At 49.5% G+C, this 10,120-nt stretch overlaps 1 protein-coding gene across 3 annotated transcripts in view; it reads right to left on the bottom strand.

The window, feature by feature from the left end:
* Window positions 1-10,120, bottom strand: part of LOC106747998 (amyloid beta A4 precursor protein-binding family B member 1-interacting protein) — a 152,043-nt gene that overhangs the window by 21,121 nt on the left and 120,802 nt on the right. The window lies entirely within an intron of this gene.

The following is a 10,120-nucleotide window of genomic DNA, read 5'->3' as shown; positions in this document are numbered from 1 at the left end:
CCCCCCTCCCCCCCCCCCGAAACGGTAGCACCACGTTTCGCGCGTGAATTTCTTCCAGTCGACCTGCGCGCGCGACGCCCCGGATTTCTCCGGTCGGGTGTCGAGCGTACTCTCGAAATAACTTGTTATTGTTATTATTATTGTTGTAGTTGTTAGTGTGATTTTTCATGCAGCGAAATTGTCATTCCTTGAGTATTCGGATAAGTCAAGGCCTTCCTTCAATATTTGTAGGAGCTACGGATTATTCGAGATCCACCAGTCGTAATGGTTGAGGGCACTTTTAAATGAGAATTTAATGAGAAGCTTGGTAACAACATCGGTCGACGAAGGACGATGGATCGACTTTGTGCCTTCGAGCGGCAAGTAAATACGGTATGTTTTCTGTTTTTTTATAATTTTTGAACCGTTGAATCTGGTTCTATCTTCTGAAAAATTCCGATTTGTTAGGAAAGTATTCCGGAGGCCAAAATTAGCCTATTTTACCCCCGACGTTCTTTCGTATCACAAATTGTCAGAAGCAGAAGGAAAAGAAAGAGAAACGCCTTACGGTCGAAGATTCAGCTCCACCTCTTCGTCAGTTCAATTATTGCACCGGTAACATTTCACATCGATGAAACGGCCCACCCGGTTGACAGGTTTTAATTAGCCGTTCGCAGTTTTAGCGTCGCATTTACGTCGCACGGTAGGTGCGCGCACACGTTTGTTTGCCCGTGAGAAGGGGTTGAAGCACCATCCGCTTCCGCAACTTTTATGAACGTTGTAAATAAAACGCTATCTCCCCCCCCCCTCCGCCCTCCCCTCTCCCCGAGGGGCCAATAACGACGCGATGTTTTATGCAGTATCATTACGGCGTTTTGCTGAAATTAATTTCTTCTCTTTCTTTTCCTTTTCTTTTTTTAATAACGCACAACATCTCCCGTTGCCCTCCTCCCCTCTTGAATTGCGGAATTGAAAATGCACCGCGGTATAATGGAGAAGCGATCGAAATCGAGCGGAGGTTTTCGAACGAGCGGGTCGATTGGAGCGCGCGAATCCGCGCGTCGCGGAGAAGCCTGGCGCGATATCACGGTGGTGGTGCGCGAGTTCACGGACCAGAGAGAATTCGTATTGATTGAAGTGTGGGCGCCAGTGATGATTTGATAAATGACGAAGACGACGCCAGGCGAGCGAGCGAGCGCCGCGATTCGACGCGTGTCACCGCTCGTGGCAGACCGAGGGAGATATTCGTCCTTCAGCTGCGACGAGCAATACGGAAAAATGATGATTAATCGGCACCGATACGTCCGTCTCGGCGCCTGGCCGAGCTTCGATTACACAAATGTGACGTCTGTATCGCGCGCGGAATCGAGTAGACGCGAGTTCCTCCCCGGAAAGGAGGGAGACGCGACGGACGTTTCCGCCGCTTTCCTCGCGGATCGCTTTCGCTTTTCGTATTGTCCGATTATGAGAATAACAATAATCTTCGGTTAACGGGAAAGATTGTTTAACGCACAGAGAGGAAAGGTCTCCTCAGCGGAATTGCGTCAATTCGCGAAAGAAATTTGCCCCTTGGAATGGAGCGGACAAACGAACGTTTATAATTCAACGAACAGGATTGTATGGCTCCCTCGACGATAAGCGCATTCCTTGTGTATTTTTATCCGAACGTTATAGCGGTTGTCACAAGCGACGAATTATTTTCAAGGACTAACGCTATATCGGGAAAATATTCAGGAGCTTCTTCATTCCAGCGAAACAATATTTTTCATCCTAATATTATCGTGATTATTTCATTCATATATAACGAAGTACGTTTTCCTTGACTGAAAGTGAAATATTTCGAGGCAAACCCGGAGAGCCGCAAGTGCGACAATTTCACTTTGCACCCCAGAACTCGCGCGTCACTTCAGTCCATTTACTTAGCACGACGACTGCAATTTTCACCTTTCCTAATTTACGCGCAAAACGCCCGTCAATCGTGACGCGAGACGATGCGACGCACGAGCGGCAATTAGTCGAGTAAAACCGAATCGCGGCGACCGGCGGCGACTCGCTTTTTTACCGCGGCGGCTTCCACGAATCGTTTTTCCCCCCTTCTTTCCCCCTTTTTACTTTCCACCGGCGCCGGGAACGATCGCGATCGCGCGCCGCAACGAAGGTTCGTTCACCCTGCCGATTATGCGAATACGCAAACGCGCTCGATAGCGCGGTAACCTAGATTAATCGAGTCGCATAAATCAAGCGCGCCGACGCGGCGCGTCTTCGTCGCTCGCTTCGAATATTTTCGCGCTATTTTCGCGGCGAAACGCCACTGCAAAAGCCCCGATAAGCCCCATTTCCTCGGCGCAAACGCCGGCTTAACTGTATAAATCATACTTAACCCCCTGACCCGCGGGCTGTGTGATGTAACACGATCGTTTCCAACGGCGCGTCCGGCGGTATTAATAATAAACTGATCTTTCGGCCGGTGCGTGCACTTTCCCGGGGGAGGATAGAATTGCCCGTGTATCCCGTTTCGGCTATTTTCCCGATTACACGTCTTTCCCCGCGGGATGTTACAGTATGAAATTGAAATCTCAAGCTCGCCGCCTAGCGGAAGCGATCCGCTCGACCCTTGATCAGTCGGTCGGCGAGATATCGAAAGAAAATCGGGGCCGCCGCCGAGAAATTGGGACTTTAACGAAAGATAAGCTGAATTGGCTGAACGTAGATAAGTAAGATGAAATATTGACTCATTATCACGCGTCGATCAAACGATCAACCGTTGAATCATCAATCGTCCGCAAAGATCATTCGCAATATTGATTCGCGCCCGCCGTACTTCCCCCCACCGCGGGCGATCGCGTCGACCTTTCAATTAAACCAATCGCGTCCTGTTTTTCCCATAAACGCTCTCACGCGAACATCCCGCGGGAAATATAATTCCGCTTTATCACGCGCGCGCGCGCGCGCGCGATATCGAGCAGCCGGCTGTTGTTAATTAAACAAGTTATATACCGCGTTTCTCTTCTATCCCCCCCCAACAAAACGCGCGAGCATACGCGCGGCACTCATGGCAATATTTCCGCGAACGCCGAATAAACACGCTCGGTTGATCGAAGTTTTCCGTACTTTCAGCGGACGGGCTCGGCTAATATTTCCGCGGACGCGGTTTCCCCGCGTGGGCCACGCGCGTGATCGAGCGCGCGCGCACGCCGGTCGTGCGCCACCGGCCGTGCGCGTCATTGCGCAACGTTCACTTTCATCGCTCGCTTTCATCCCGCGCGATCGAATCCCTCGTGATGTATAATCCGTCAGAAAAGAGTGATCGGCCCGTCTCTCGGATCCGTGCCATTAATTCGGCATTTTTCGGAGACGACGCGCGGAAATAAACACGCGGCGAGCCGCGCTCTTAATCACGCGGGCGCGACGCCGATTCAGGGGCGAAGTCGGACAGGCCGACGCGCTTCTGTTCGGCCGCTCGTTAGCAATTAAACGGCCGCGTAATTGACTAAACTAATTGACCGCGAATGCCAGTCGACGACTTCGAGCGGATCCGGGGAAAAGGAATCGCGGGATCGCGAGTCTCTCGCGCGCGCGCGTGTTCGTTAATGAAAGCGCCGGATTACCTCGCCGGAAAGGTACACCTTTTATTATCGCCGGTGAATCCGACCGACCGACCGACCGACCGATCGACCGGCCGGCTGCCGCACGGCAGCTGCTTCGCAGTTAACCCGATTGCGATGGCTGGAAACCGGTCGGCGTGGCCCGAACGAGATGACGGATAAAAGCGATTAGCCAGTTGCGCGCGTGCGTGCGTGCGTACGTCGCTGCACCAGCAGTTCGCTTTCCGCTCAGGCTGTTTTCCACGCCGGCGTGAAATCGGAAAAGTGCCCGGACGCCGATGCACGCACTCGCGTGGCTAATACATATTTACGCGTTGGTAAACCTGCGCACTTTCTACGCGATAGCGCCGGTGAGAGAGGAGGGGGATAGACCGCTCTCTATGGTGAGTTATTGTTCCGACACCCGGTAGAGAACGCGGCTACGGAAGCACAGAGGAGAGGAGAGATATCCGCGCCGCGCCGTCGTGGACTTTGAAATTTATCACGCACGCGACTCGCCGGACGATTTAATCGTCGGGGAAACCTCGGCCATCGATCGATACCCGTATCCGTGAACGACGACTTGTCCGGTGATATTCGGGGATGCTTATGTGGCTTTTGAAAACCGTCCTTTCAATCCTGCCTCCGGAGAGAGACCGGAGAGATCCGCGGTGAAATTGAAAAATCCGGTCTTCTTGTCTATTTCAATTAATCATTCTCTCGTTTTCTTTCCACTCATCCGCGAAAATAAACGGGCGAAAAACCGCGACGGAAATCCGCACAGAAGTAAACATCTCGGAAGTGAAGTTTACTTCTGTGAAGTAAACCGCCCTCCGGTTCGTAGCCTCCGCGGATCAATTTTCAAATACTTTCCTCTCAGTCCCCGAGACGTTTGTGTGAAACCACTTCTCACCGGAATCCGCGTGGGGATTTCCAAATTAGAATCTATCATTTATTCTACGCAATCGAACTGCATCCCAATTAAATCCCGAGAAATTTTCCACACGGAATGTTCCGCGCCGCGCGTTGATTTTATCGCCGCGAGTCGCTCGCTCGAGAATATTCCTTACGATTAATGCCCGAGCCGGCTTCGCATTTTTCTGCTGTTCCCGGCTCACCCCCCTCCCCCCCTCTCCTCGTCCTTTTCCGATCTTTTCCCCTTTGTCTTTGTTTTTTTTTGCGAAACACCCGCGATGATTCTCGATCGTTCTTAATTGGCAGTTGATACGTCGCGCGAAGCGAACAACATTCGCAACGGCGGCGACGGGCGGCATTCGCGTGTCGCAATTACCGCGGCAATTTGCCGGAGCCGCCGGCGGGCAGATTGATTTCCGCCAATGTCGATGATGGTTCAATCGGCATTTTGCCAGCCGCCTTTTGTACGAGGCAGACCAGCTGCGAAACAATCTGGATCCCGTTTCAACGGTGTCCGTTTCGCGCCCATCGATTCTTCTTTTTCTCTTTCAACGTAATTTATTCGAACGCGTCCACGGATCTGTGCCTCCCGATAAATAGAAGCGCGATTAAAAGGGGAGCAATTAATGCGGCCCCATTGATCTGCTACCCGGGGTTTAATTTCGTTACAACTTCGATCCGAATTTCCCCTCGATTTCGTCGTGTTTGTCGAAAATCAGCCGAGCGTCGAAGGCCGTTACGGAGGCCTCGTCTGCCTCTTGAAGAGGGACGTGAAAATTCGTGCGGGGTCGCATAAACAAAGTGGAATGTTTGAAAATAATAGTAAGGGGAAGCGCAAAGAGGAGGCGGGCAAGGTCAAGCTGAGAGATCGCGTGTCTGTGAGTGAAATTTTGTTTAATTAACTAATGAGCCTCGCCCTCCGTGACGTGACTTGGTTCTTGTTCGGCAGACGTACCCCCGTCATTGCGTGCCGTGTCTCGCAGGGATACGCGTGGATGCGCCGGAATGGAAAATCCGCCGGCTAAACGCGGGGGAATCGCGGTAATTGAACCGTTTGCACGTTAAGCCCCCGCCTGCTGCGCGTGAAGAGGAATATTGATAAACGTAACGAATTTTTATTGCGCCAAGGATATTATTACATCATCGACACAGAGTGAGGCAACAACTATCGCCCCCTTGAGTATCTTCGAAGTACAGGGTGCGGCGAAAGGTATGCCCTCATTTTGGAGAGCAATCAATAAAATACTATTAAATGTAGACGATTGGAAATTTTTTTATTACCTTCGGTACTTCAAACAGTTTTTTTACATTAACGTTTAAAAACGATATCTGCAAGATGGCGGCCTCCAGTAACAATGCACTGATGTAGCCGATTTTGGAAGCTTCGGGCTGCGTTTTGGCACATCTGAATCGGAATGGCGTTCACCTCTTCGATGATTCTCCTTTTCAGTTCTTGTAGGGTATGGGGACGATGCTTGAAGACTTTTTCTTTCAGATACCCCCACAAGAAAAAGTCACAAATGCTCAAATCGGGCGATCTTGCTGGCCACCCCAAATCACCCCTCAGAGAGACGAGTCGAGTAGGGAACATTTGCCTCAGTTTCGCCATAGAAATACGGGCTGTATGCGCTGTTGTTCCATCTTGTTGAAACCAAATCTCTCCCAGATTTGTCTGTTCACTCAACTCCTGCAATTTAGGCTCAAAAAAGTTTTCCAGCATGAAAACATAACGTTGTGCTGTAACTGTAACAGTATGACCGTTCTGGGTCTTCCAACTGCATAAGTTCTTACTGTGGATCCGGTTTCTTCCAATGAAGAAACCCAACGTTTGATTGTTTTTCCATCAGGTACGGAAACATGGCGCGGAATATGGAATCGCAAGCGCATTGCTCTCTGCGTCGCAATGACTGAACGGCCATTTTCCAAAAAAGAGCGCACAGCGAATCCACGATGTTCTCCAGTCCAAATCATGATGTTAACTGAAAACGGTTGAGAACAACCTTCCTAATGAGACCCTGCCCAACAACCTACTCACGCCATCTGGTGAGCAACGGATTTTTCAAACTCGGGCAAACCTTTCGCCGCACCCTGTATGAGGGAAAATCGTATCTAACGGAAATCGCACCGCTACCAATGGCCGACAATTGGTAGAATTGGTTCTGCAAATACAGAGGAAAAGCATGGAAAACCGACCGTTTTGTTTTCAGGCTCTGAAGCCTCGTGGAAGATGTAACATTACATTTATACGCGTGCTTGTAAGAAACTCTTCTCTATTCAAAACATACGATAGTCTTGCGAAATGTGATTACACATTTCCTTGCAAACAACTGTCTTTTAAGGTGCTTCAGATGCCGACGGTGTTTTTCGTTCAACAAGACAACCTTCTTCAGATAATCTGTAGAAATATCATCGCGCGCGAAGACCCCGTGAAGACTCGACAGTCTCTCTTCTGCCTCTCGTTTCACCGCTGAATTACGATAGTTGCTTCGCGGGTATCGCCGGCCGGTCGAACGAATTGTCGCGAGAGTCGTGTCGAACCGCCGGGTACACCGCGGGAAGAACGTAACTGGGTCGAACGCCGAATAATAATAATTTTCAAACTGCTCGGGTGACGTGCGAGCGAACGAAAGCGCAGTTGCGTACAGCTGCGTGCTGCGCTCATTAGCCGCATCATCGCGCGACTGTTGTAATGACGGTCGTCTCAGACCTGTCGCAACAACACGGTGTCTAATCCGCGGCAGGCGTTTCTCACAATGAGACGAGCGTTATCATTCCCTCGGGGAATATCAAGTAGAGAACATTTGAGGTGAAAGGAAAGAAAAACTGCTGGAGACATATTAGGTTTGTTCGTTCTCGAGGAACTTTTTTCAACTAGCGCGTACTAGTGCAAAGAGTGTGTACATTAAATCGTTCTTTTTATCGGCGAGCAAACGCGCGTTTTCGGATTAGAAGAAAGCATTTCTCAGAGGGGATAACAATAGAGGGTCGAAGGGAGGTCTCGTCTCGGGATGATGGCGGGACGGGAACGCGGCGGAGGAACCACCGAAACCGAGAGTGAATTCAACGACGGATCGTTCGAGAGGAGGACTCGACTCGAGCTCGAGCTAAAGCGAGACTCAAATGGGGTACATTAGCGATGTTGATGTTGGATGGGGGAGGACATAACTTCGCTGTAGCATCCGCAATTTTGCGAAAATCGACGGCGCCGGCGAGCCATCGCGAGTTCTCCCTGTTTTGGGCTGCTTGGGTTGATAAAATTCCGACGAAGTCTCGAGTTAGAGTAGCGTCGGATTAAAGGAGAAGACGATGAATGGATTACGATCCTCGGTAGGAGAATTTATAAACTCACGATTGCTCCCGAAATAGAAACTGTCTAGTCGAGCTCCGTTCAGTCGCGAATGAAGTTTCTCGGGCTATTCTCGGGGATCCTAATTTTCAACTCTTCGGTATCTCTGGAAGGAAAGAGTCGTCCTCGAGAGGGATCTGAATAATTCGACGAGGAATCGTCAAGTTAGCCATTCTGTGAAACGTCCATGCTCAGTCACGAAAATCGTCGTTTAATTTCGCATCTTATCGATTTGTCGGTAGAGCCAAGCGGAGGAAAACACAAGGCGCGAAGTTTCCCCGCTTTGACGTTTCGACGTTTTGACGGTCGAAGCCGACAACAACGAAAGGCCCGTCCAAACATCTTCCGACGAAAGAGAGAAAGAGAGAGAGAGAGAGTAACGGAAGAAGAAGCAGTACGGCCAAGTCACCGGGACGTCGCGCACAAAGGAAGCGAAAAGGAAGGAACGAAACGAGAGGAGGGGGGAGGGGGAGGCGAAGAACGAGTCGGTGAATATTCAGTGAGCTGTGCGAGGAAACGAATGACGCGGGGGTGGCTTACGGAGGAGAGACATTAAATGGGGACATTAGTAGGGATGTCAAACGAGGCAATGACGTTTTCTCGCCCTCCCGTAATCTTCATGATATCCGGCTTCGAACCTTATAAATTTATTTATTACCCGCCTCACTCGTTTGTCTCGGCTTCGACTTTTTCGCTCACTCGTGTCTCATCCTGCGTTCTCCTTTCAGTTCACTGCCCGGAAATTCCGGAAACAACGGGAGCGTCGTCAATAGTGCTCCGGGCGCTAATAAAAGCGAAGTGATTCTCTTTCATTAAAAACAATTCTATTATTTATAAAACGTTTCTCTCAGTTCAAGTACTCGCCTGAGAGGGTATGCGCGATAATGTTTATTTTCGAATATCCCGCGGAATAGTTGCGTCAAACTTAAATGGAAACGCGAGATATTTGAATGAAATATAAACAAAGTTGCGTACACACGTGTTACATGCACATACGGGGAAGTATCTCATTGAAATCTCTTACATATTACCATATTCGATCAATCTTCTATCATTTTTCCGGACAAAGTTTTTTTCTGCGAAAAACTAAGCGCGAGTAAAATTATACGAACGGGCCGCGCGACACATTTTCCCGCGATATCGCGCTCACTCGACGTGAGTTATCATCGCGTTGCCTTACGCTTCAATGAACGGAGAGACGTTTTGACGGTGCGATATGATGATTTATGATGGTCGAGAGGGCGGGAGGATTGATGCGCCCGCGCCGACATTGATCCCGTTAACGACACGGCCGTTTCCTGCGGATTCCTGCGGATCGGCGGGAGCCGTTAAAATGGCATCCGGCTCGCGGACGAAACGTCGGGATGAAACAGCGCGACGTTTGGATTGTTGACGATCGGCGGTCGGCGATCGGCAAAATTACGGAAGCAGAAGCGAGACGGTATCGGGATCCGTGGCGGGGTAGCCGAGAAATCGAGCCGGCCCCGGGAGAGCAATAGGTGAGGTGATTTATTAGAAATTTATATGATGATAAAACGCTTCACGAATGGAACGCGCGAACTTGGATTCACGTGTTCATGGGCGATCGGAGAAAGGAGAAATTGCAAGAAAGCGTATTTGCACTCCTCTCTGCATTTTCAGGAGGAAAAGCACCGAGAGAATATGTGATATTTGTCAATATAATTATCGGTGAAGTAATTCTTCTCCGGAGGACCGTTTCACTAATAAATCTTACTATAACAGTTAGTAATGACTTTACACGCATATCGCTGCTACTAATTTTGCGGTTAAAACCGGGGGTTTGAGGACAAAAGGATTGAGGCCGAGAATAACAATAATAATAATTTCCCTCGGTGCAACTTGAATTTACAGTTTTACCAATGAAAGTGTCCTTTTTTTTACAAAATGACGTTTAAAGTGTAATAATTTTATTCACGAGACTTACTTCTTGCGCCGATATTCGACGCCAATTCTGTGACACACCGAAGAAGTAAAATTACCGTGACGAGAAAAAAGTGATAATGCACAATGCTCGGTAATAAATGTATTAAATAAGCCATGGCGATGGCAGGCAACGTCGCCGCTGAATAATGAATTTTAATGACCGGTTTTACCTGATCGACACAGTTCGCTCGCTCTTAATATTACCGCGGCTGGTATTTTCATTATCTCCACACAGAAAATGAATTCTTCGTATTCCCATTTCGTTCTGGAGTCGGTTCTTCAGTTTTCTTTCGCTCCTCGGCAACGCGCTCCGTCGATTCCGCGTCTATTGTGTGTCCCCGGTTGGGGGGGG

The sequence above is a fragment of the Dinoponera quadriceps genome, unplaced genomic scaffold, assembly GCF_001313825.1.
Source record: "Dinoponera quadriceps isolate SergipeBrazil2010 unplaced genomic scaffold, ASM131382v1 scaffold2167, whole genome shotgun sequence".
NCBI lineage: Eukaryota > Metazoa > Arthropoda > Insecta > Hymenoptera > Formicidae > Dinoponera > Dinoponera quadriceps.
Note: the sequence above shows the minus strand (reverse complement) of the source record. Positions and strands in the feature narration are given on the sequence as shown.